Below are 25,878 nucleotides of genomic sequence, written 5' to 3'. Positions count from 1 at the left end.
AACTTTCTTTGAGTTGCAATGATGAATCTCCGGTGGAAACAAGTTGGGGGAAATTGCTCCTCCTGAACATTTCTTCTTGGGTAAAAGGGGCAAAAATCCTTTTCAATTTAACCACTGCTGCAGCAGATTCTTGGTGTCTTAAGCACCTTGATAACCCAGCTCTTAACATGCAGCCGCAATTATGACAAGGGGTGAAGGTTCATGACACGCAGAGGGGAAAACGTTATTTAAGTTATGACAGTCGCTCACAGATTTATTAGCGTTTTGTTCAGTCAGTAACAGAGACATACCTGGATTTATTGATGCAGATTAACATAACTATTCAGCGTCACGCAGAGCCGCTAGGAGTACGTTGCCTCCCTTAAAGACGGACACGGCTGATTCTGTAACTGAAGCTAAGGAAACAGGCAGACCTGCCAAATTATTATTTTATTTTGTTCTTCATTCGGCAAGTAACAGGAACACTAACAAGGTGGCGTTGAAAATGAGATGCACTGCGGCTCCGCTCAATATCAAAGTGCTCCTTCATATTGAACCGAGGAAGAATATACATGAATTAAAGCAAAATACTGTGGATGCTGGAAATCTGAAATAAAAACAAGAAATTCTGGAAATTTTCAGCACGACTGGCAGCATCTGTGGAGACAGAAGCAGAGTTAACATTTCGGCTCAGTGACCCTTCTTCAGAACTGGCAAATATTAGAAATGTCAAAGGTTAGAAGCAAGTAAAGCGGGGGTGGAGCAAGAGATAACAAAGGAGAAGGTGTAGATTGGACAAGGCCACAGAATAGCTGACCAGAAGGTCATGGAGCAAAGGCAAACAATATGTTAATGGTGTGTTGAAAGACAAAGCATTAGTACAGGGAGGACGGTTAATGGACTGAAAATTGAACAGCAGCAAGTACAAACAGGAAAAAAAACAGTGGGTAAGCAAACTGAACAAACTAAGATGAAATAAAATAAACATACAAAAAAATGTAAAAAATGTAAAAATTAAAAATAACAAAAAATGAAAGTAAAATGGGGGCCCCGTCATGCTCTGGAATTATTGAACTCAACATTCAGCCCGGCACGCTCTCGTGTGCAGTGGTTCACACCGCAGCCTCACAGCTCCAGCGACCCGCTTTCAATTCTGGGCACTGCCTGCGTGGTGTTTGCAAGTTCTCCCTGTGTCTGCGTGGGATTCCTCTGGGTGCTCCGGTTTCCTCCCACATGCCAAAGACTGGCTGCTTGATAGGTTAATTGGCCATTATAAATTGCCCCTCGTACAGGGAGGTGGTAGGGAAATATAGGGAAGGTGGGGATGTGGTAGGAATATGGAATTCGTGTCGGATTAGTATAAATGGGTGGTCGATGGTCAGCACAGACTCGGTGGGCCGAAGGGCCTGTTTCACTGCTGTATCACCAAACTAAACTAATCGGTCAACGGGATGCTGTTTTTCGAGCTTGTGTTGATGTTCACTGGAACACTGAGGCAATCCCAGGATAGAGATGTGAGCATGAGAGCAGTGGGCAGTCTTGAAATGGCAAGCAACCGGAAGCTCAGGGTCCTGCTTGCGGACTGAGCCGACGTATTCCGCAAAGCGGTCACCCAGTCTGCGTTTGGTCTCCCCAATAAACATGAATATACATGAATTGGATTTAGGCGCCAGTATGTTGCAAAACAAGAAGAAAGAAAAGCACAAATGCCATTAACTCTGACTTTGCAAATGATTCACTGAAAAATTCTTTCATTTGCTGGAAAAGATGACTATTGTGCATCTGAAAATGGGCACCATGGAATTGTGTTGCATACTGACCTGTTTTCCTATATTTGCCTGTCATCTATGCAATTCAATTTGTGTTGGATATTGCTGAGAATCTCATTTCAAGATGAGGGCACAGATATTATTATAATCCTACTGAAAGCCTAAACCTGGAACAAATACTGTGTTACATGGATTGCAACGTTTCGAGGGTTGTGCAGCTAAGGTGAGGAAGACAGGAATGATGTGTTTGACGATTGCGTGGAATGCATTGCAAACTTGGGTTACGTTGCTTGATTTCATTCTACACCTTGAAATTCAGAAACAAGTGAGGCACCAGGTGGAAACCAACAGCTGTCTCTGTGGAAGAGGGGACATGGCTTCCTAATCTAACCATTTGAACTCTGCAAACATTCTGCTGGATCTGAACTGCCCTGTATACCAAGGCCAATTTGTATACTATATAAATTGGCATGCCCAGACTATGCAGAGGACTCCAGGTGGGGTCCAACCAGGACATTATATAGCTGCAGTGAAGCTTCGCCCCCATTATATAACTGCCTCTGTTACGCATTCTACTGCGAGGGTAATCACATTGTTTGTAGCATCTCAGCAAAATAAGGACTCATTTGATCAAACTAAAGAGTTTAAAAACACAAATATGTGTCAGTGCAATCAGTAAATAATGAGAAATGAAATCCAGAAGTTGGCAAGAATCCCAAGTGGATGTCTTGGTGTGGTTGGGGAAGGGAATCTTTGTCAATGATGGCACACTGTGCATTAACACTGCAGCAGCTGCTGCACCTCTTACAAACTTAGTTTCTTAAGGGAGAGTTTTAAAAAAAGGGAATTGGATAATTGCATGAAAGGAGAGGCAAAGAAAAGCAGAGCTAAGGAAGTGGGCCCAAGTGGCAAGTCTTTGAAAAAACTGGCAATGGTACGATGGCCTGAATGGACTGGCGATGTGTTGTGCACTGCTGATCGTCCATGGCTGGGTCAATACCTCTGCAGCCTTGCGTAATGTCACAGTGGAATTGCATTTCCATGAAACAAGCACCACAAATCGATTAAGACTGTATAGTTTAACAATACTTGCAGCTTCCTCAGCGCTGTAACGTGTTGAGTTTCTGTAGTGTAGTGGTGATCACGTTTGCCTAACACGCAAAAGGTCCCCAGTTCGAAACTGGGCAGGAACATTTTCAAAACGAACCCAAACTTCTTCGCAAGAAATATGCAATCATTGACATTCCCCATGAACACAACACAATTTCTCAAAGCCCTCTTTCTCTTGCACATTGTGTGCACAATGCCTTGCACTCGCTCCTCTTTCTAGTCCTGATGCTGCAGAAAGTTCCGCAAAACCGAGCAGTGACACTTTATTTGGCACAGATGAGAATAGAAACCTGCAACACGAGCTTGCTAAGTAACAGCGAATCTTAGTCTCATTTCAGACGAGGCAAAAGCACATCAGCAATTCACTTTCACCAGCTCCACAGTCGTTGAGACAGGGGCACGCTGCAATATTTTGACCCGCACTGTCCAATTACTCGCTGTCAGCAGCAAGTGGCGTCTGCTGCCTCAATCAACAGGTTACTGGCCATCTCGAGGAGGTAAAATAGCACAACCCGGGCCAAATCTCCCCATCAACCAAGCACCGGCTCAGCAAAACGTAGGCACATGATATCCGGGTCACTGAACCTCCGAGCAGCTCTGACAGAACAGCCAAGTGACTGAAACTTTCTTTGAGTTGCAATGATGAATCTCCGGTGGAAACAAGTTGGGGGAAATTGCTCCTCCTGAACATTTCTTCTTGGGTAAAAGGGGCAAAAATCCTTTTCAATTTAACCACTGCTGCAGCAGATTCTTGGTGTCTTAAGCACCTTGATAACCCAGCTCTTAACATGCAGCCGCAATTATGACAAGGGGTGAAGGTTCATGACACGCAGAGGGGAAAAAGTTATTTAAGTTATGACAGTCGCTCACAGATTTATTAGCGTTTTGTTCAGTCAGTAACAGAGACATACCTGGATTTATTGATGCAGATTAACATAACTATTCAGCGTCACGCAGAGCCGCTAGGAGTACTTTGCCTCCCTGAAAGACGGACACGGCTGATTCTGTAACTGAAGCTAAGGAAACAGGCAGACCTGCCAAATTATTATTTTATTTTGTTCTTCATTCGGCAAGTAACAGGAACACTAACAAGGTGGCGTTGAAAATGAGATGCACTGCGGCTCCGCTCAATATCAAAGCGCTCCTTCATATTGAACCGAGGAAGAATATACATGAATTAAAGCAAAATACTGTGGATGCTGGAAATCTGAAATAAAAACAAGAAATTCTGGAAATACTCAGCACGACTGGCAGCATCTGTGGAGACAGAAGCAGAGTTAACATTTCGGCTCAGTGACCCTTCTTCAGAACTGGCAAATATTAGAAATGTCAAAGGTTAGAAGCAAGTAAAGCGGGGGTGGAGCAAGAGATAACAAAGGAGAAGGTGTAGATTGGACAAGGCCACAGAATAGCTGACCAGAAGGTCATGGAGCAAAGGCAAACAATATGTTAATGATGTGTTGAAAGACAAAGCATTAGTACAGAGAGGACTGTTAATGGACTGAAAATTGAACAGCAGCAAGTACAAACAGGAAAAAAAACAGTGGGTAAGCAAACTGAACAAACTAAGATGAAATAAAATAAACATACAAAAAAATGTAAAAAATGTAAAAATGAAAAATAACAAAAAATGAAAGTAAAATGGGGGCCCCGTCATGCTCTGGAATTATTGAACTCAACATTCAGCCCGGCACGCTCTCGTGTGCAGTGGTTCACACCGCAGCCTCACAGCTCCAGCGACCCGCTTTCAATTCTGGGCACTGCCTGCGTGGTGTTTGCAAGTTCTCCCTGTGTCTGCGTGGGATTCCTCTGGGTGCTCCGGTTTCCTCCCACATGCCAAAGACTGGCTGCTTGATAGGTTAATTGGCCATTATAAATTGCTCCTCGTATAGGGAGGTGGTAGGGAAATATTGGGAAGGCGGGGATGTGGTAGGAATATGGAATTCGTGTCGGATTAGTATAAATGGGTGGTCGATGGTCAGCACAGACTCGGTGGGCCGAAGGGCCTGTTTCACTGCTGTATCACCAAACTAAACTAATCGGTCAACGGGATGCTGTTTTTCGAGCTTGTGTTGATGTTCACTGGAACACTGAGGCAATCCCAGGATAGAGATGTGAGCATGAGAGCAGTGGGCAGTCTTGAAATGGCAAGCAACCGGAAGCTCAGGGTCCTGCTTGCGGACTGAGCCGACGTATTCCGCAAAGCGGTCACCCAGTCTGCGTTTGGTCTCCCCAATAAACATGAATATACATGAATTGGATTTAGGCGCCAGTATGTTGCAAAACAAGAAGAAAGAAAAGCACAAATGCCATTAACTCTGACTTTGCAAATGATTCACTGAAAAATTCTTTCATTTGCTGGAAAAGATGACTATTGTGCATCTGAAAATGGGCACCATGGAATTGTGTTGCATACTGACCTGTTTTCCTATATTTGCCTGTCATCTATGCAATTCAATTTGTGTTGGATATTGCTGAGAATCTCATTTCAAGATGAGGGCACAGATATTATTATAATCCTACTGAAAGCATAAACCTGGAACAAATACTGTGTTACATGGATTGCAACGTTTCGAGGGCTGTGCAGCTAAGGTGAGGAAGACAGGAATGATGTGTTTGATGATTGCGTGGAATGCATTGCAAACTTGGGTTACGTTGCTTGATTTCATTCTACACCTTGAAATTCAGAAACAAGTGAGGCACCAGGTGGAAACCAACAGCTGTCTCTGTGGAAGAGGGGACATGGCTTCCTAATCTAACCATTTGAACTCTGCAAACATTCTGCTGGATCTGAACTGCCCTGTATACCAAGGCCAATTTGTATACTATATAGATTGGCATGCCCAGACTATGCAGAGGACTCCAGGTGGGGTCCAACCAGGACATTATATAGCTGCAGTGAAGCTTCGCCCCCATTATATAACTGCCTCTGTTACCCATTCTACTGCGAGGGTAATCACATTGTATGTAGCAACTGAGCAAAATAAGGACTCATTTGATCAAAATAAAGAGTTTAAAAACACAAATATGTGTCAGTGCAATCAGTAAATAATGAGAAATGAAATCCAGAAGTTGGCAAGAATCCCAAGTGGATGTCTTGGTGTGGTTGGGGAAGGGAATCTTTGTCAATGATGGCACACTGTGCATTAACACTGCAGCAGCTGCTGCACCTCTTACAAACTTAGTTTCTTAAGGGAGAGTTTTAAAAAAAGGGAATTGGATAATTGCATGAAAGTAGAGGCAAAGAAAAGCAGAGCTAAGGAAGTGGGCCCAAGTGGCAAGTCTTTGAAAAAACTGGCAATGGTACGATGGCCTGAATGGACTGGCGATGTGTTGTGCACTGCTGATCGTCCATGGCTGGGTCAATACCTCTGCAGCCTTGCGAAATGTCACAGTGGAATTGCATTTCAATGAAACAAGCACCACAAATCGATTAAGACTGTATAGTTTAACAATACTTGCAGATTCCTCAGCGCTGTAACATGTTGAGTTTCTGTAGTGTAGTGGTGATCACGTTTGCCTAACGCGCAAAAGGTCCCCAGTTCGAAACTGGGCAGAAACATTTTCAAAATGAACCCAAACTTCTTCGCAAGAAATATGCAATCATTGACATTCCCCATGAACACAACACAATTTCTCAAAGCCCTCTTTCTCTTGCACATTGTGTGCACAATGCCTTGCACTCGCTCCTCTTTCTAGTCCTGATGCTGCAGAAAGTTCCGCAAAACCGAGCAGTGACACTTTATTTGGCTCAGATGAGAATAGAAACCTGCAACACGAGCTTGCTAAGTAACAGCGAATCTTAGTCTCATTTCAGACGAGGCAAAAGCACATCAGCAATTCACTTTCACCAGCTCCACAGTCGTTGAGACAGGGGCACGCTGCAATATTTTGACCCGCACTGTCCAATTACTCGCTGTCAGCAGCAAGTGGCGTCTGCTGCCTCAATCAACAGGTTACTGGCCATCTCGGGGAGGTAAAATAGCACAACCCGGGCCAAATCTCCCCATCAACCAAGCACCGGCTCAGCAAAACGTAGGCACATGATATCCGGGTCACTGAACCTCCGAGCAGCTCTGACAGAACACCCAAGTGACTGAAACTTTCTTTGAGTTGCAATGATGAATCTCCGGTGGAAACAAGTTGGGGGAAATTGCTCCTCCTGAACATTTCTTCTTGGGTAAAAGGGGCAAAAATCCTTTTCAATTTAACCACTGCTGCAGCAGATTCTTGGTGTCTTAAGCACCTTGATAACCCAGCTCTTAACATGCAGCCGCAATTATGACAAGGGGTGAAGGTTCATGACACGCAGAGGGGAAAACGTTATTTAAGTTATGACAGTCGCTCACAGATTTATTAGCGTTTTGTTCAGTCAGTAACAGAGACATACCTGGATTTATTGATGCAGATTAACATAACTATTCAGCGTCACGCAGAGCCGCTAGGAGTACGTTGCCTCCCTTAAAGACGGACACGGCTGATTCTGTAACTGAAGCTAAGGAAACAGGCAGACCTGCCAAATTATTATTTTATTTTGTTCTTCATTCGGCAAGTAACAGGAACACTAACAAGGTGGCGTTGAAAATGAGATGCACTGCGGCTCCGCTCAATATCAAAGTGCTCCTTCATATTGAACCGAGGAAGAATATACATGAATTAAAGCAAAATACTGTGGATGCTGGAAATCTGAAATAAAAACAAGAAATTCTGGAAATTTTCAGCACGACTGGCAGCATCTGTGGAGACCGAAGCAGAGTTAACATTTCGGCTCAGTGACCCTTCTTCAGAACTGGCAAATATTAGAAATGTCAAAGGTTAGAAGCAAGTAAAGCGGGGGTGGAGCAAGAGATAACAAAGGAGAAGGTGTAGATTGGACAAGGCCACAGAATAGCTGACCAGAAGGTCATGGAGCAAAGGCAAACAATATGTTAATGGTGTGTTGAAAGACAAAGCATTAGTACAGGGAGGACGGTTAATGGACTGAAAATTGAACAGCAGCAAGTACAAACAGGAAAAAAAACAGTGGGTAAGCAAACTGAACAAACTAAGATGAAATAAAATAAACATACAAAAAAATGTAAAAAATGTAAAAATGAAAAATAACAAAAAATGAAAGTAAAATGGGGGCCCCGTCATGCTCTGGAATTATTGAACTCAACATTCAGCCCGGCACGCTCTCGTGTGCAGTGGTTCACACCGCAGCCTCACAGCTCCAGCGACCCGCTTTCAATTCTGGGCACTGCCTGCGTGGTGTTTGCAAGTTCTCCCTGTGTCTGCGTGGGATTCCTCTGGGTGCTCCGGTTTCCTCCCACATGCCAAAGACTGGCTGCTTGATAGGTTAATTGGCCATTATAAATTGCCCCTCGTACAGGGAGGTGGTAGGGAAATATAGGGAAGGTGGGGATGTGGTAGGAATATGGAATTCGTGTCGGATTAGTATAAATGGGTGGTCGATGGTCAGCACAGACTCGGTGGGCCGAAGGGCCTGTTTCACTGCTGTATCACCAAACTAAACTAATCGGTCAACGGGATGCTGTTTTTCGAGCTTGTGTTGATGTTCACTGGAACACTGAGGCAATCCCAGGATAGAGATGTGAGCATGAGAGCAGTGGGCAGTCTTGAAATGGCAAGCAACCGGAAGCTCAGGGTCCTGCTTGCGGACTGAGCCGACGTATTCCGCAAAGCGGTCACCCAGTCTGCGTTTGGTCTCCCCAATAAACATGAATATACATGAATTGGATTTAGGCGCCAGTATGTTGCAAAACAAGAAGAAAGAAAAGCACAAATGCCATTAACTCTGACTTTGCAAATGATTCACTGAAAAATTCTTTCATTTGCTGGAAAAGATGACTATTGTGCATCTGAAAATGGGCACCATGGAATTGTGTTGCATACTGACCTGTTTTCCTATATTTGCCTGTCATCTATGCAATTCAATTTGTGTTGGATATTGCTGAGAATCTCATTTCAAGATGAGGGCACAGATATTATTATAATCCTACTGAAAGCCTAAACCTGGAACAAATACTGTGTTACATGGATTGCAACGTTTCGAGGGTTGTGCAGCTAAGGTGAGGAAGACAGGAATGATGTGTTTGACGATTGCGTGGAATGCATTGCAAACTTGGGTTACGTTGCTTGATTTCATTCTACACCTTGAAATTCAGAAACAAGTGAGGCACCAGGTGGAAACCAACAGCTGTCTCTGTGGAAGAGGGGACATGGCTTCCTAATCTAACCATTTGAACTCTGCAAACATTCTGCTGGATCTGAACTGCCCTGTATACCAAGGCCAATTTGTATACTATATAAATTGGCATGCCCAGACTATGCAGAGGACTCCAGGTGGGGTCCAACCAGGACATTATATAGCTGCAGTGAAGCTTCGCCCCCATTATATAACTGCCTCTGTTACGCATTCTACTGCGAGGGTAATCACATTGTTTGTAGCATCTCAGCAAAATAAGGACTCATTTGATCAAACTAAAGAGTTTAAAAACACAAATATGTGTCAGTGCAATCAGTAAATAATGAGAAATGAAATCCAGAAGTTGGCAAGAATCCCAAGTGGATGTCTTGGTGTGGTTGGGGAAGGGAATCTTTGTCAATGATGGCACACTGTGCATTAACACTGCAGCAGCTGCTGCACCTCTTACAAACTTAGTTTCTTAAGGGAGAGTTTTAAAAAAAGGGAATTGGATAATTGCATGAAAGGAGAGGCAAAGAAAAGCAGAGCTAAGGAAGTGGGCCCAAGTGGCAAGTCTTTGAAAAAACTGGCAATGGTACGATGGCCTGAATGGACTGGCGATGTGTTGTGCACTGCTGATCGTCCATGGCTGGGTCAATACCTCTGCAGCCTTGCGTAATGTCACAGTGGAATTGCATTTCCATGAAACAAGCACCACAAATCGATTAAGACTGTATAGTTTAACAATACTTGCAGCTTCCTCAGCGCTGTAACGTGTTGAGTTTCTGTAGTGTAGTGGTGATCACGTTTGCCTAACACGCAAAAGGTCCCCAGTTCGAAACTGGGCAGAAACATTTTCAAAACGAACCCAAACTTCTTCGCAAGAAATATGCAATCATTGACATTCCCCATGAACACAACACAATTTCTCAAAGCCCTCTTTCTCTTGCACATTGTGTGCACAATGCCTTGCACTCGCTCCTCTTTCTAGTCCTGATGCTGCAGAAAGTTCCGCAAAACCGAGCAGTGACACTTTATTTGGCTCAGATGAGAATAGAAACCTGCAACACGAGCTTGCTAAGTAACAGCGAATCTTAGTCTCATTTCAGACGAGGCAAAAGCACATCAGCAATTCACTTTCACCAGCTCCACAGTCGTTGAGACAGGGGCACGCTGCAATATTTTGACCCGCACTGTCCAATTACTCGCTGTCAGCAGCAAGTGGCGTCTGCTGCCTCAATCAACAGGTTACTGGCCATCTCGGGGAGGTAAAATAGCACAACCCGGGCCAAATCTCCCCATCAACCAAGCACCGGCTCAGCAAAACGTAGGCACATGATATCCGGGTCACTGAACCTCCGAGCAGCTCTGACAGAACAGCCAAGTGACTGAAACTTTCTTTGAGTTGCAATGATGAATCTCCGGTGGAAACAAGTTGGGGGAAATTGCTCCTCCTGAACATTTCTTCTTGGGTAAAAGGGGCAAAAATCCTTTTCAATTTAACCACTGCTGCAGCAGATTCTTGGTGTCTTAAGCACCTTGATAACCCAGCTCTTAACATGCAGCCGCAATTATGACAAGGGGTGAAGGTTCATGACACGCAGAGGGGAAAAAGTTATTTAAGTTATGACAGTCGCTCACAGATTTATTAGCGTTTTGTTCAGTCAGTAACAGAGACATACCTGGATTTATTGATGCAGATTAACATAACTATTCAGCGTCACGCAGAGCCGCGAGGAGTACTTTGCCTCCCTGAAAGACGGACACGGCTGATTCTGTAACTGAAGCTAAGGAAACAGGCAGACCTGCCAAATTATTATTTTATTTTGTTCTTCATTCGGCAAGTAACAGGAACACTAACAAGGTGGCGTTGAAAATGAGATGCACTGCGGCTCCGCTCAATATCAAAGCGCTCCTTCATATTGAACCGAGGAAGAATATACATGAATTAAAGCAAAATACTGTGGATGCTGGAAATCTGAAATAAAAACAAGAAATTCTGGAAATACTCAGCACGACTGGCAGCATCTGTGGAGACAGAAGCAGAGTTAACATTTCGGCTCAGTGACCCTTCTTCAGAACTGGCAAATATTAGAAATGTCAAAGGTTAGAAGCAAGTAAAGCGGGGGTGGAGCAAGAGATAACAAAGGAGAAGGTGTAGATTGGACAAGGCCACAGAATAGCTGACCAGAAGGTCATGGAGCAAAGGCAAACAATATGTTAATGGTGTGTTGAAAGACAAAGCATTAGTACAGAGAGGACTGTTAATGGACTGAAAATTGAACAGCAGCAAGTACAAACAGGAAAAAAAACAGTGGGTAAGCAAACTGAACAAACTAAGATGAAATAAAATAAACATACAAAAAAATGTAAAAAATGTAAAAATGAAAAATAACAAAAAATGAAAGTAAAATGGGGGCCCCGTCATGCTCTGGAATTATTGAACTCAACATTCAGCCCGGCACGCTCTCGTGTGCAGTGGTTCACACCGCAGCCTCACAGCTCCAGCGACCCGCTTTCAATTCTGGGCACTGCCTGCGTGGTGTTTGCAAGTTCTCCCTGTGTCTGCGTGGGATTCCTCTGGGTGCTCCGGTTTCCTCCCACATGCCAAAGACTGGCTGCTTGATAGGTTAATTGGCCATTATAAATTGCCCCTCGTACAGGGAGGTGGTAGGGAAATATAGGGAAGGTGGGGATGTGGTAGGAATATGGAATTCGTGTCGGATTAGTATAAATGGGTGGTCGATGGTCAGCACAGACTCGGTGGGCCGAAGGGCCTGTTTCACTGCTGTATCACCAAACTAAACTAATCGGTCAACGGGATGCTGTTTTTCGAGCTTGTGTTGATGTTCACTGGAACACTGAGGCAATCCCAGGATAGAGATGTGAGCATGAGAGCAGTGGGCAGTCTTGAAATGGCAAGCAACCGGAAGCTCAGGGTCCTGCTTGCGGACTGAGCCGACGTATTCCGCAAAGCGGTCACCCAGTCTGCGTTTGGTCTCCCCAATAAACATGAATATACATGAATTGGATTTAGGCGCCAGTATGTTGCAAAACAAGAAGAAAGAAAAGCACAAATGCCATTAACTCTGACTTTGCAAATGATTCACTGAAAAATTCTTTCATTTGCTGGAAAAGATGACTATTGTGCATCTGAAAATGGGCACCATGGAATTGTGTTGCATACTGACCTGTTTTCCTATATTTGCCTGTCATCTATGCAATTCAATTTGTGTTGGATATTGCTGAGAATCTCATTTCAAGATGAGGGCACAGATATTATTATAATCCTACTGAAAGCCTAAACCTGGAACAAATACTGTGTTACATGGATTGCAACGTTTCGAGGGTTGTGCAGCTAAGGTGAGGAAGACAGGAATGATGTGTTTGACGATTGCGTGGAATGCATTGCAAACTTGGGTTACGTTGCTTGATTTCATTCTACACCTTGAAATTCAGAAACAAGTGAGGCACCAGGTGGAAACCAACAGCTGTCTCTGTGGAAGAGGGGACATGGCTTCCTAATCTAACCATTTGAACTCTGCAAACATTCTGCTGGATCTGAACTGCCCTGTATACCAAGGCCAATTTGTATACTATATAAATTGGCATGCCCAGACTATGCAGAGGACTCCAGGTGGGGTCCAACCAGGACATTATATAGCTGCAGTGAAGCTTCGCCCCCATTATATAACTGCCTCTGTTACGCATTCTACTGCGAGGGTAATCACATTGTTTGTAGCATCTCAGCAAAATAAGGACTCATTTGATCAAACTAAAGAGTTTAAAAACACAAATATGTGTCAGTGCAATCAGTAAATAATGAGAAATGAAATCCAGAAGTTGGCAAGAATCCCAAGTGGATGTCTTGGTGTGGTTGGGGAAGGGAATCTTTGTCAATGATGGCACACTGTGCATTAACACTGCAGCAGCTGCTGCACCTCTTACAAACTTAGTTTCTTAAGGGAGAGTTTTAAAAAAAGGGAATTGGATAATTGCATGAAAGGAGAGGCAAAGAAAAGCAGAGCTAAGGAAGTGGGCCCAAGTGGCAAGTCTTTGAAAAAACTGGCAATGGTACGATGGCCTGAATGGACTGGCGATGTGTTGTGCACTGCTGATCGTCCATGGCTGGGTCAATACCTCTGCAGCCTTGCGTAATGTCACAGTGGAATTGCATTTCCATGAAACAAGCACCACAAATCGATTAAGACTGTATAGTTTAACAATACTTGCAGCTTCCTCAGCGCTGTAACGTGTTGAGTTTCTGTAGTGTAGTGGTGATCACGTTTGCCTAACACGCAAAAGGTCCCCAGTTCGAAACTGGGCAGAAACATTTTCAAAACGAACCCAAACTTCTTCGCAAGAAATATGCAATCATTGACATTCCCCATGAACACAACACAATTTCTCAAAGCCCTCTTTCTCTTGCACATTGTGTGCACAATGCCTTGCACTCGCTCCTCTTTCTAGTCCTGATGCTGCAGAAAGTTCCGCAAAACCGAGCAGTGACACTTTATTTGGCTCAGATGAGAATAGAAACCTGCAACACGAGCTTGCTAAGTAACAGCGAATCTTAGTCTCATTTCAGACGAGGCAAAAGCACATCAGCAATTCACTTTCACCAGCTCCACAGTCGTTGAGACAGGGGCACGCTGCAATATTTTGACCCGCACTGTCCAATTACTCGCTGTCAGCAGCAAGTGGCGTCTGCTGCCTCAATCAACAGGTTACTGGCCATCTCGGGGAGGTAAAATAGCACAACCCGGGCCAAATCTCCCCATCAACCAAGCACCGGCTCAGCAAAACGTAGGCACATGATATCCGGGTCACTGAACCTCCGAGCAGCTCTGACAGAACAGCCAAGTGACTGAAACTTTCTTTGAGTTGCAATGATGAATCTCCGGTGGAAACAAGTTGGGGGAAATTGCTCCTCCTGAACATTTCTTCTTGGGTAAAAGGGGCAAAAATCCTTTTCAATTTAACCACTGCTGCAGCAGATTCTTGGTGTCTTAAGCACCTTGATAACCCAGCTCTTAACATGCAGCCGCAATTATGACAAGGGGTGAAGGTTCATGACACGCAGAGGGGAAAAAGTTATTTAAGTTATGACAGTCGCTCACAGATTTATTAGCGTTTTGTTCAGTCAGTAACAGAGACATACCTGGATTTATTGATGCAGATTAACATAACTATTCAGCGTCACGCAGAGCCGCTAGGAGTACTTTGCCTCCCTGAAAGACGGACACGGCTGATTCTGTAACTGAAGCTAAGGAAACAGGCAGACCTGCCAAATTATTATTTTATTTTGTTCTTCATTCGGCAAGTAACAGGAACACTAACAAGGTGGCGTTGAAAATGAGATGCACTGCGGCTCCGCTCAATATCAAAGCGCTCCTTCATATTGAACCGAGGAAGAATATACATGAATTAAAGCAAAATACTGTGGATGCTGGAAATCTGAAATAAAAACAAGAAATTCTGGAAATACTCAGCACGACTGGCAGCATCTGTGGAGACAGAAGCAGAGTTAACATTTCGGCTCAGTGACCCTTCTTCAGAACTGGCAAATATTAGAAATGTCAAAGGTTAGAAGCAAGTAAAGCGGGGGTGGAGCAAGAGATAACAAAGGAGAAGGTGTAGATTGGACAAGGCCACAGAATAGCTGACCAGAAGGTCATGGAGCAAAGGCAAACAATATGTTAATGGTGTGTTGAAAGACAAAGCATTAGTACAGAGAGGACTGTTAATGGACTGAAAATTGAACAGCAGCAAGTACAAACAGGAAAAAAAACAGTGGGTAAGCAAACTGAACAAACTAAGATGAAATAAAATAAACATACAAAAAAATGTAAAAAATGTAAAAATGAAAAATAACAAAAAATGAAAGTAAAATGGGGGCCCCGTCATGCTCTGGAATTATTGAACTCAATATTCAGTCCGGCACGCTCTCGTGTGCAGTGGTTCACACCGCAGCCTCACAGCTCCAGCGACCCGCTTTCAATTCTGGGCACTGCCTGCGTGGTGTTTGCAAGTTCTCCCTGTGTCTGCGTGGGATTCCTCTGGGTGCTCCGGTTTCCTCCCACATGCCAAAGACTGGCTGCTTGATAGGTTAATTGGCCATTATAAATTGCCCCTCGTATAGGGAGGTGTTAGGGAAATATAGGGAAGGTGGGGATGTGGTAGGAATATGGAATTCGTGTCGGATTAGTATAAATGGGTGGTCGATGGTCAGCACAGACTCGGTGGGCCGAAGGGCCTGTTTCACTGCTGTATCACCAAACTAAACTAATCGGTCAACGGGATGCTGTTTTTCGAGCTTGTGTTGATGTTCACTGGAACACTGAGGCAATCCCAGGATAGAGATGTGAGCATGAGAGCAGTGGGCAGTCTTGAAATGGCAAGCAACCGGAAGCTCAGGGTCCTGCTTGCGGACTGAGCCGACGTATTCCGCAAAGCGGTCACCCAGTCTGCGTTTGGTCTCCCCAATAAACATGAATATACATGAATTGGATTTCGGCGCCAGTATGTTGCAAAACAAGAAGAAAGAAAAGCACAAATGCCATTAACTCTGACTTTGCAAATGATTCACTGAAAAATTCTTTCATTTGCTGGAAAAGATGACTATTGTGCATCTGAAAATGGGCACCATGGAATTGTGTTGCATACTGACCTGTTTTCCTATATTTGCCTGTCATCTATGCAATTCAATTTGTGTTGGATATTGCTGAGAATCTCATTTCAAGATGAGGGCACAGATATTATTATAATCCTACTGAAAGCAGAAACCTGGAACAAATACTGTGTTACATGGATTGCAACGTTTCGAGGGCTGTGCAGCTAAGGTGAGGAAGCACAGGAATGATGTGTTTGATGATTGCGTGGAATGCATTGCAAACTTGGGTTACGTTGCTTGATTTCATTCTACACCTTGAAATTCAGAAACAAGTGAGGCACCAGGTGGAAACCAACAGCTGTCTCTGTGGAAGAGGGGACATGGCTTCCTAATCTAACCATTTGAACTCTGCAAACATTCTGCTGGATCTGAACTGCCCTGTATACCAAGGCCAATTTGTATACTATATAGATTGGCATGCCCAGACGATGCAGAGGACTCCAGCTGGGGTCCAACCAGGACATTATATAGCTGCAGTGAAGCTTCGCCCCCATTATATAACTGCCTCTGTTACGCATTCTACTGCGAGGGTAATCACATTGTATGTAGCAACTCAGCAAAATAAGGACTCATTTGATCAAAATAAAGAGTTTAAAAACACAAATATGTGTCAGTGCAATCAGTAAATAATGAGAAATGAAATCCAGAAGTTGGCAAGAATCCCAAGTGGATGTCTTGGTGTGGTTGGGGAAGGGAATCTTTGTCAATGATGGCACACTGTGCATTAACACTGCAGCAGCTGCTGCACCTCTTACAAACTTAGTTTCTTAAGGGAGAGTTTTAAAAAAAGGGAATTGGATAATTGCATGAAAGGAGAGGCAAAGAAAAGCAGAGCTAAGGAAGTGGGCCCAAGTGGCAAGTCTTTGAAAAAACTGGCAATGGTACGATGGCCTGAATGGACTGGCGATGTGTTGTGCACTGCTGATCGTCCATGGCTGGGTCAATACCTCTGCAGCCTTGCGAAATGTCACAGTGGAATTGCATTTCAATGAAACAAGCACCACAAATCGATTAAGACTGTATAATTTAACAATACTTGCAGCTTCCTCAGCGCTGAAATGTGTTGAGTTTCTGTAGTGTAGTGGTGATCACGTTTGCCTAACACGCAAAAGGTCCCCAGTTCGAAACTGGGCAGAAACATTTTCAAAACGAACCCAAACTTCTTCGCAAGAAATATGCAATCATTGACATTCCCCATGAACACAACACAATTTCTCAAAGCCCTCTTTCTCTTGCACATTGTGTGCACAATGCCTTGCACTCGCTCCTCTTTCTAGTCCTGATGCTGCAGAAAGTTCCGCAAAACCGAGCAGTGACACTTTATTTGGCTCAGATGAGAATAGAAACCTGCAACACGAGCTTGCTAAGTAACAGCGAATCTTAGTCTCATTTCAGACGAGGCAAAAGCACATCAGCAATTCACTTTCACCAGCTCCACAGTCGTTGAGACAGGGGCACGCTGCAATATTTTGACCCGCACTGTCCAATTACTCGCTGTCAGCAGCAAGTGGCGTCTGCTGCCTCAATCAACAGGTTACTGGCCATCTCGGGGAGGTAAAATAGCACAACCCGGGCCAAATCTCCCCATCAACCAAGCACCGGCTCAGCAAAACGTAGGCACATGATATCCGGGTCACTGAACCTCCGAGCAGCTCTTACAGAACACCCAAGTGACTGAAACTTTCTTTGAGTTGCAATGATGAATCTCCGGTGGAAACAAGTTGGGGGAAATTGCTCCTCCTGAACATTTCTTCTTGGGTAAAAGGGGCAAAAATCCTTTTCAATTTAACCACTGCTGCAGCAGATTCTTGGTGTCTTAAGCACCTTGATAACCCAGCTCTTAACATGCAGCCGCAATTATGACAAGGGGTGAAGGTTCATGACACGCAGAGGGGAAAAAGTTATTTAAGTTATGACAGTTGCTCACAGATTTATTAGCGTTTTGTTCAGTCAGTAACAGAGACATACCTGGATTTATTGATGCAAATTAGCATAACTATTCAGCGTCACGCAGAGCCGCGAGGAGTACTTTGCCTCCCTTAAAGACGGACACGGCTGATTCTGTAACTGAAGCTAAGGAAACAGGCAGACCTGCCAAATTATTATTTTATTTTGTTCTTCATTCGGCAAGTAACAGGAACACTAACAAGGTGGCGTTGAAAATGAGATGCACTGCGGCTCCGCTCAATATCAAAGCGCTCCTTCATATTGAACCGAGGAAGAATATACATGAATTAAAGCAAAATACTGTGGATGCTGGAAATCTGAAATAAAAACAAGAAATTCTGGAAATACTCAGCACGACTGGCAGCATCTGTGGAGACAGAAGCAGAGTTAACATTTCGGCTCAGTGCCCCTTCTTCAGAACTGGCAAATATTAGAAATGTCAAAGGTTAGAAGCAAGTAAAGCGGGGGTGGAGCAAGAGATAACAAAGGAGAAGGTGTAGATTGGACAAGGCCACAGAATAGCTGACCAGAAGGTCATGGAGCAAAGGCAAACAATATGTTAATGGTGTGTTGAAAGACAAAGCATTAGTACAGAGAGGACTGTTAATGGACTGAAAATTGAACAGCAGCAAGTACAAACAGGAAAAAAAACAGTGGGTAAGCAAACTGAACAAACTAAGATGAAATAAAATAAACATACAAAAAAATGTAAAAAATGTAAAAATGAAAAATAACAAAAAATGAAAGTAAAATGGGGGCCCCGTCATGCTCTGGAATTATTGAACTCAATATTCAGTCCGGCACGCTCTCGTGTGCAGTGGTTCACACCGCAGCCTCACAGCTCCAGCGACCCGCTTTCAATTCTGGGCACTGCCTGCGTGGTGTTTGCAAGTTCTCCCTGTGTCTGCGTGGGATTCCTCTGGGTGCTCCGGTTTCCTCCCACATGCCAAAGACTGGCTGCTTGATAGGTTAATTGGCCATTATAAATTGCCCCTCGTATAGGGAGGTGTTAGGGAAATATAGGGAAGGTGGGGATGTGGTAGGAATATGGAATTCGTGTCGGATTAGTATAAATGGGTGGTCGATGGTCAGCACAGACTCGGTGGGCCGAAGGGCCTGTTTCACTGCTGTATCACCAAACTAAACTAATCGGTCAACGGGATGCTGTTTTTCGAGCTTGTGTTGATGTTCACTGGAACACTGAGGCAATCCCAGGATAGAGATGTGAGCATGAGAGCAGTGGGCAGTCTTGAAATGGCAAGCAACCGGAAGCTCAGGGTCCTGCTTGCGGACTGAGCCGACGTATTCCGCAAAGCGGTCACCCAGTCTGCGTTTGGTCTCCCCAATAAACATGAATATACATGAATTGGATTTCGGCGCCAGTATGTTGCAAAACAAGAAGAAAGAAAAGCACAAATGCCATTAACTCTGACTTTGCAAATGATTCACTGAAAAATTCTTTCATTTGCTGGAAAAGATGACTATTGTGCATCTGAAAATGGGCACCATGGAATTGTGTTGCATACTGACCTGTTTTCCTATATTTGCCTGTCATCTATGCAATTCAATTTGTGTTGGATATTGCTGAGAATCTCATTTCAAGATGAGGGCACAGATATTATTATAATCCTACTGAAAGCAGAAACCTGGAACAAATACTGTGTTACATGGATTGCAACGTTTCGAGGGCTGTGCAGCTAAGGTGAGGAAGCACAGGAATGATGTGTTTGATGATTGCGTGGAATGCATTGCAAACTTGGGTTACGTTGCTTGATTTCATTCTACACCTTGAAATTCAGAAACAAGTGAGGCACCAGGTGGAAACCAACAGCTGTCTCTGTGGAAGAGGGGACATGGCTTCCTAATCTAACCATTTGAACTCTGCAAACATTCTGCTGGATCTGAACTGCCCTGTATACCAAGGCCAATTTGTATACTATATAGATTGGCATGCCCAGACGATGCAGAGGACTCCAGCTGGGGTCCAACCAGGACATTATATAGCTGCAGTGAAGCTTCGCCCCCATTATATAACTGCCTCTGTTACGCATTCTACTGCGAGGGTAATCACATTGTATGTAGCAACTCAGCAAAATAAGGACTCATTTGATCAAAATAAAGAGTTTAAAAACACAAATATGTGTCAGTGCAATCAGTAAATAATGAGAAATGAAATCCAGAAGTTGGCAAGAATCCCAAGTGGATGTCTTGGTGTGGTTGGGGAAGGGAATCTTTGTCAATGATGGCACACTGTGCATTAACACTGCAGCAGCTGCTGCACCTCTTACAAACTTAGTTTCTTAAGGGAGAGTTTTAAAAAAAGGGAATTGGATAATTGCATGAAAGGAGAGGCAAAGAAAAGCAGAGCTAAGGAAGTGGGCCCAAGTGGCAAGTCTTTGAAAAAACTGGCAATGGTACGATGGCCTGAATGGACTGGCGATGTGTTGTGCACTGCTGATCGTCCATGGCTGGGTCAATACCTCTGCAGCCTTGCGAAATGTCACAGTGGAATTGCATTTCAATGAAACAAGCACCACAAATCGATTAAGACTGTATAATTTAACAATACTTGCAGCTTCCTCAGCGCTGAAATGTGTTGAGTTTCTGTAGTGTAGTGGTGATCACGTTTGCCTAACACGCAAAAGGTCCCCAGTTCGAAACTGGGCAGAAACATTTTCAAAACGAACCCAAACTTCTTCGCAAGAAATATGCAATCATTGACATTTCCCATGAACACAACACAATTTCTCAAAGCCCTCTTTCTCTTGCACATTGTGTGCACAATGCCTTGCACTCGCTCCTCTTTCTAGTCCTGATGCTGCAGAAAGTTCCGCAAAACCGAGCAGTGACACTTTATTTGGCTCAGATGAGAATAGAAACCTGCAACACGAGCTTGCTAAGTAACAGCGAATCTTAGTCTCATTTCAGACGAGGCAAAAGCACATCAGCAATTCACTTTCACCAGCTCCACAGTCGTTGAGACAGGGGCACGCTGCAATATTTTGACCCGCACTGTCCAATTACTCGCTGTCAGCAGCAAGTGGCGTCTGCTGCCTCAATCAACAGGTTACTGGCCATCTCGGGGAGGTAAAATAGCACAACCCGGGCCAAATCTCCCCATCAACCAAGCACCGGCTCAGCAAAACGTAGGCACATGATATCCGGGTCACTGAACCTCCGAGCAGCTCTTACAGAACACCCAAGTGACTGAAACTTTCTTTGAGTTGCAATGATGAATCTCCGGTGGAAACAAGTTGGGGGAAATTGCTCCTCCTGAACATTTCTTCTTGGGTAAAAGGGGCAAAAATCCTTTTCAATTTAACCACTGCTGCAGCAGATTCTTGGTGTCTTAAGCACCTTGATAACCCAGCTCTTAACATGCAGCCGCAATTATGACAAGGGGTGAAGGTTCATGACACGCAGAGGGGAAAAAGTTATTTAAGTTATGACAGTTGCTCACAGATTTATTAGCGTTTTGTTCAGTCAGTAACAGAGACATACCTGGATTTATTGATGCAAATTAGCATAACTATTCAGCGTCACGCAGAGCCGCGAGGAGTACTTTGCCTCCCTTAAAGACGGACACGGCTGATTCTGTAACTGAAGCTAAGGAAACAGGCAGACCTGCCAAATTATTATTTTATTTTGTTCTTCATTCGGCAAGTAACAGGAACACTAACAAGGTGGCGTTGAAAATGAGATGCACTGCGGCTCCGCTCAATATCAAAGCGCTCCTTCATATTGAACCGAGGAAGAATATACATGAATTAAAGCAAAATACTGTGGATGCTGGAAATCTGAAATAAAAACAAGAAATTCTGGAAATACTCAGCACGACTGGCAGCATCTGTGGAGACAGAAGCAGAGTTAACATTTCGGCTCAGTGACCCTTCTTCAGAACTGGCAAATATTAGAAATGTCAAAGGTTAGAAGCAAGTAAAGCGGGGGTGGAGCAAGAGATAACAAAGGAGGTGTAGATTGGACAAGGCCACAGAATAGCTGACCAGAAGGTCATGGAGCAAAGGCAAACAATATGTTAATGGTGTGTTGAAAGACAAAGCATTAGTACAGAGAGGACTGTTAATGGACTGAAAATTGAACAGCAGCAAGTACAAACAGGAAAAAAAACAGTGGGTAAGCAAACTGAACAAACTAAGATGAAATAAAATAAACATACAAAAAAATGTAAAAAATGTAAAAATGAAAAATAACAAAAAATGAAAGTAAAATGGGGGCCCCGTCATGCTCTGGAATTATTGAACTCAATATTCAGCCCGGCACGCTCTCGTGTGCAGTGGTTCACACCGCAGCCTCACAGCTCCAGCGACCCGCTTTCAATTCTGGGCACTGCCTGCGTGGTGTTTGCAAGTTCTCCCTGTGTCTGCGTGGGATTCCTCTGGGTGCTCCGGTTTCCTCCCACATGCCAAAGACTGGCTGCTTGATAGGTTAATTGGCCATTATAAATTGCTCCTCGTATAGGGAGGTGGTAGGGAAATATTGGGAAGGTGGGGATGTGGTAGGAATATGGAATTCGTGTCGGATTAGTATAAATGGGTGGTCGATGGTCAGCACAGACTCGGTGGGCCGAAGGGCCTGTTTCACTGCTGTATCACCAAACTAAACTAATCGGTCAACGGGATGCTGTTTTTCGAGCTTGTGTTGATGTTCACTGGAACACTGAGGCAATCCCAGGATAGAGATGTGAGCATGAGAGCAGTGGGCAGTCTTGAAATGGCAAGCAACCGGAAGCTCAGGGTCCTGCTTGCGGACTGAGCCGACGTATTCCGCAAAGCGGTCACCCAGTCTGCGTTTGGTCTCCCCAATAAACATGAATATACATGAATTGGATTTAGGCGCCAGTATGTTGCAAAACAAGAAGAAAGAAAAGCACAAATGCCATTAACTCTGACTTTGCAAATGATTCACTGAAAAATTCTTTCATTTGCTGGAAAAGATGACTATTGTGCATCTGAAAATGGGCACCATGGAATTGTGTTGCATACTGACCTGTTTTCCTATATTTGCCTGTCATCTATGCAATTCAATTTGTGTTGGATATTGCTGAGAATCTCATTTCAAGATGAGGGCACAGATATTATTATAATCCTACTGAAAGCATAAACCTGGAACAAATACTGTGTTACATGGATTGCAACGTTTCGAGGGCTGTGCAGCTAAGGTGAGGAAGACAGGAATGATGTGTTTGATGATTGCGTGGAATGCATTGCAAACTTGGGTTACGTTGCTTGATTTCATTCTACACCTTGAAATTCAGAAACAAGTGAGGCACCAGGTGGAAACCAACAGCTGTCTCTGTGGAAGAGGGGACATGGCTTCCTAATCTAACCATTTGAACTCTGCAAACATTCTGCTGGATCTGAACTGCCCTGTATACCAAGGCCAATTTGTATACTATATAGATTGGCATGCCCAGACTATGCAGAGGACTCCAGGTGGGGTCCAACCAGGACATTATATAGCTGCAGTGAAGCTTCGCCCCCATTATATAACTGCCTCTGTTACGCATTCTACTGCGAGGGTAATCACATTGTATGTAGCAACTCAGCAAAATAAGGACTCATTTGATCAAAATAAAGAGTTTAAAAACACAAATATGTGTCAGTGCAATCAGTAAATAATGAGAAATGAAATCCAGAAGTTGGCAAGAATCCCAAGTGGATGTCTTGGTGTGGTTGGGGAAGGGAATCTTTGTCAATGATGGCACACTGTGCATTAACACTGCAGCAGCTGCTGCACCTCTTACAAACTTAGTTTCTTAAGGGAGAGTTTTAAAAAAAGGGAATTGGATAATTGCATGAAAGTAGAGGCAAAGAAAAGCAGAGCTAAGGAAGTGGGCCTAAGTGGCAAGTCTTTGAAAAAACTGGCAATGGTACGATGGCCTGAATGGACTGGCGATGTGTTGTGCACTGCTGATCGTCCATGGCTGGGTCAATACCTCTGCAGCCTTGCGAAATGTCACAGTGGAATTGCATTTCAATGAAACAAGCACCACAAATCGATTAAGACTGTATAGTTTAACAATACTTGCAGCTTCCTCAGCGCTGAAACATGTTGAGTTTCTGTAGTGTAGTGGTGATCACGTTTGCCTAACGCGCAAAAGGTCCCCAGTTCGAAACTGGGCAGAAACATTTTCAAAACGAACCCAAACTTCTTCGCAAGAAATATGCAATCATTGACATTCCCCATGAACACAACACAATTTCTCAAAGCCCTCTTTCTCTTGCACATTGTGTGCACAATGCCTTGCACTCGCTCCTCTTTCTAGTCCTGATGCTGCAGAAAGTTCCGCAAAACCGAGCAGTGACACTTTATTTGGCTCAGATGAGAATAGAAACCTGCAACACGAGCTTGCTAAGTAACAGCGAATCTTAGTCTCATTTCAGACGAGGCAAAAGCACATCAGCAATTCACTTTCACCAGCTCCACAGTCGTTGAGACAGGGGCACGCTGCAATATTTTGACCCGCACTGTCCAATTACTCGCTGTCAGCAGCAAGTGGCGTCTGCTGCCTCAATCAACAGGTTACTGGCCATCTCGGGGAGGTAAAATAGCACAACCCGGGCCAAATCTCCCCATCAACCAAGCACCGGCTCAGCAAAACGTAGGCACATGATATCCGGGTCACTGAACCTCCGAGCAGCTCTGACAGAACACCCAAGTGACTGAAACTTTCTTTGAGTTGCAATGATGAATCTCCGGTGGAAACAAGTTGGGGGAAATTGCTCCTCCTGAACATTTCTTCTTGGGTAAAAGGGGCAAAAATCCTTTTCAATTTAACCACTGCTGCAGCAGATTCTTGGTGTCTTAAGCACCTTGATAACCCAGCTCTTAACATGCAGCCGCAATTATGACAAGGGGTGAAGGTTCATGACACGCAGAGGGGAAAACGTTATTTAAGTTATGACAGTCGCTCACAGATTTATTAGCGTTTTGTTCAGTCAGTAACAGAGACATACCTGGATTTATTGATGCAGATTAACATAACTATTCAGCGTCACGCAGAGCCGCTAGGAGTACGTTGCCTCCCTTAAATACGGACACGGCTGATTCTGTAACTGAAGCGAAGGAAACAGGCAGACCTGCCAAATTATTATTTTATTTTGTTCTTCATTCGGCAAGTAACAGGAACACTAACAAGGTGGCGTTGAAAATGAGATGCACTGCGGCTCCGCTCAATATCAAAGTGCTCCTTCATATTGAACCGAGGAAGAATATACATGAATTAAAGCAAAATACTGTGGATGCTGGAAATCTGAAATAAAAACAAGAAATTCTGGAAATACTCAGCACGACTGGCAGCATCTGTGGAGACCGAAGCAGAGTTAACATTTCGGCTCAGTGACCCTTCTTCAGAACTGGCAGATATTAGAAATGTCAAAGGTTAGAAGCAAGTAAAGCGGGGGTGGAGCAAGAGATAACAAAGGAGAAGGTGTAGATTGGACAAGGCCACAGAATAGCTGACCAGAAGGTCATGGAGCAAAGGCAAACAATATGTTAATGGTGTGTTGAAAGACAAAGCATTAGTACAGGGAGGACGGTTAATGGACTGAAAATTGAACAGCAGCAAGTACAAACAGGAAAAAAAAACAGTGGGTAAGCAAACTGAACAAACTAAGATGAAATAAAATAAACATACAAAAAAATGTAAAAAATGTAAAAATTAAAAATAACAAAAAATGAAAGTAAAATGGGGGCCCCGTCATGCTCTGGAATTATTGAACTCAATATTCAGCCCGGCACGCTCTCGTGTGCAGTGGTTCACACCGCAGCCTCACAGCTCCAGCGACCCGCTTTCAATTCTGGGCACTGCCTGCGTGGTGTTTGCAAGTTCTCCCTGTGTCTGCGTGGGATTCCTCTGGGTGCTCCGGTTTCCTCCCACATGCCAAAGACTGGCTGCTTGATAGGTTAATTGGCCATTATAAATTGCCCCTCGTATAGGGAGGTGGTAGGGAAATATAGGGAAGGTGGGGATGTGGTAGGAATATGGAATTCGTGTCGGATTAGTATAAATGGGTGGTCGATGGTCAGCACAGACTCGGTGGGCCGAAGGGCCTGTTTCACTGCTGTATCACCAAACTAAACTAATCGGTCAACGGGATGCTGTTTTTCGAGCTTGTGTTGATGTTCACTGGAACACTGAGGCAATCCCAGGATAGAGATGTGAGCATGAGAGCAGTGGGCAGTCTTGAAAT

The 25,878-nt window shown here is 44.1% G+C and overlaps 7 non-coding genes across 7 annotated transcripts; all 7 read left to right on the top strand.

Annotated features, from left to right (window-relative positions):
- The first annotated feature begins 2,868 nt into the window (after nucleotides 1-2,868).
- On the top strand, nucleotides 2,869-2,941 carry trnav-aac (transfer RNA valine (anticodon AAC)). Its single transcript has one exon. It is a non-coding gene; the product is annotated as a tRNA-Val (tRNA).
- A 3,406-nt stretch (nucleotides 2,942-6,347) lies between these two features.
- On the top strand, nucleotides 6,348-6,420 carry trnav-aac (transfer RNA valine (anticodon AAC)). Its single transcript has one exon. It is a non-coding gene; the product is annotated as a tRNA-Val (tRNA).
- Nucleotides 6,421-9,826: 3,406 nt separating this feature from the next.
- trnav-aac (transfer RNA valine (anticodon AAC)) lies at nucleotides 9,827-9,899 on the top strand. Its single transcript has one exon. It is a non-coding gene; the product is annotated as a tRNA-Val (tRNA).
- Nucleotides 9,900-13,305: 3,406 nt separating this feature from the next.
- On the top strand, nucleotides 13,306-13,378 carry trnav-aac (transfer RNA valine (anticodon AAC)). Its single transcript has one exon. It is a non-coding gene; the product is annotated as a tRNA-Val (tRNA).
- Nucleotides 13,379-16,785: 3,407 nt separating this feature from the next.
- Nucleotides 16,786-16,858, top strand: trnav-aac (transfer RNA valine (anticodon AAC)). The gene has a single exon. It is a non-coding gene; the product is annotated as a tRNA-Val (tRNA).
- Nucleotides 16,859-20,265: 3,407 nt separating this feature from the next.
- trnav-aac (transfer RNA valine (anticodon AAC)) lies at nucleotides 20,266-20,338 on the top strand. Its single transcript has one exon. It is a non-coding gene; the product is annotated as a tRNA-Val (tRNA).
- A 3,403-nt stretch (nucleotides 20,339-23,741) lies between these two features.
- Nucleotides 23,742-23,814, top strand: trnav-aac (transfer RNA valine (anticodon AAC)). The gene has a single exon. It is a non-coding gene; the product is annotated as a tRNA-Val (tRNA).
- Nucleotides 23,815-25,878: the final 2,064 nt, after the last annotated feature.

The sequence above is a fragment of the Heterodontus francisci genome, chromosome 22 (genome assembly GCF_036365525.1).
Source record: "Heterodontus francisci isolate sHetFra1 chromosome 22, sHetFra1.hap1, whole genome shotgun sequence".
NCBI classification, from domain to species: domain Eukaryota; kingdom Metazoa; phylum Chordata; class Chondrichthyes; order Heterodontiformes; family Heterodontidae; genus Heterodontus; species Heterodontus francisci.
Note: the sequence above shows the minus strand (reverse complement) of the source record. Positions and strands in the feature narration are given on the sequence as shown.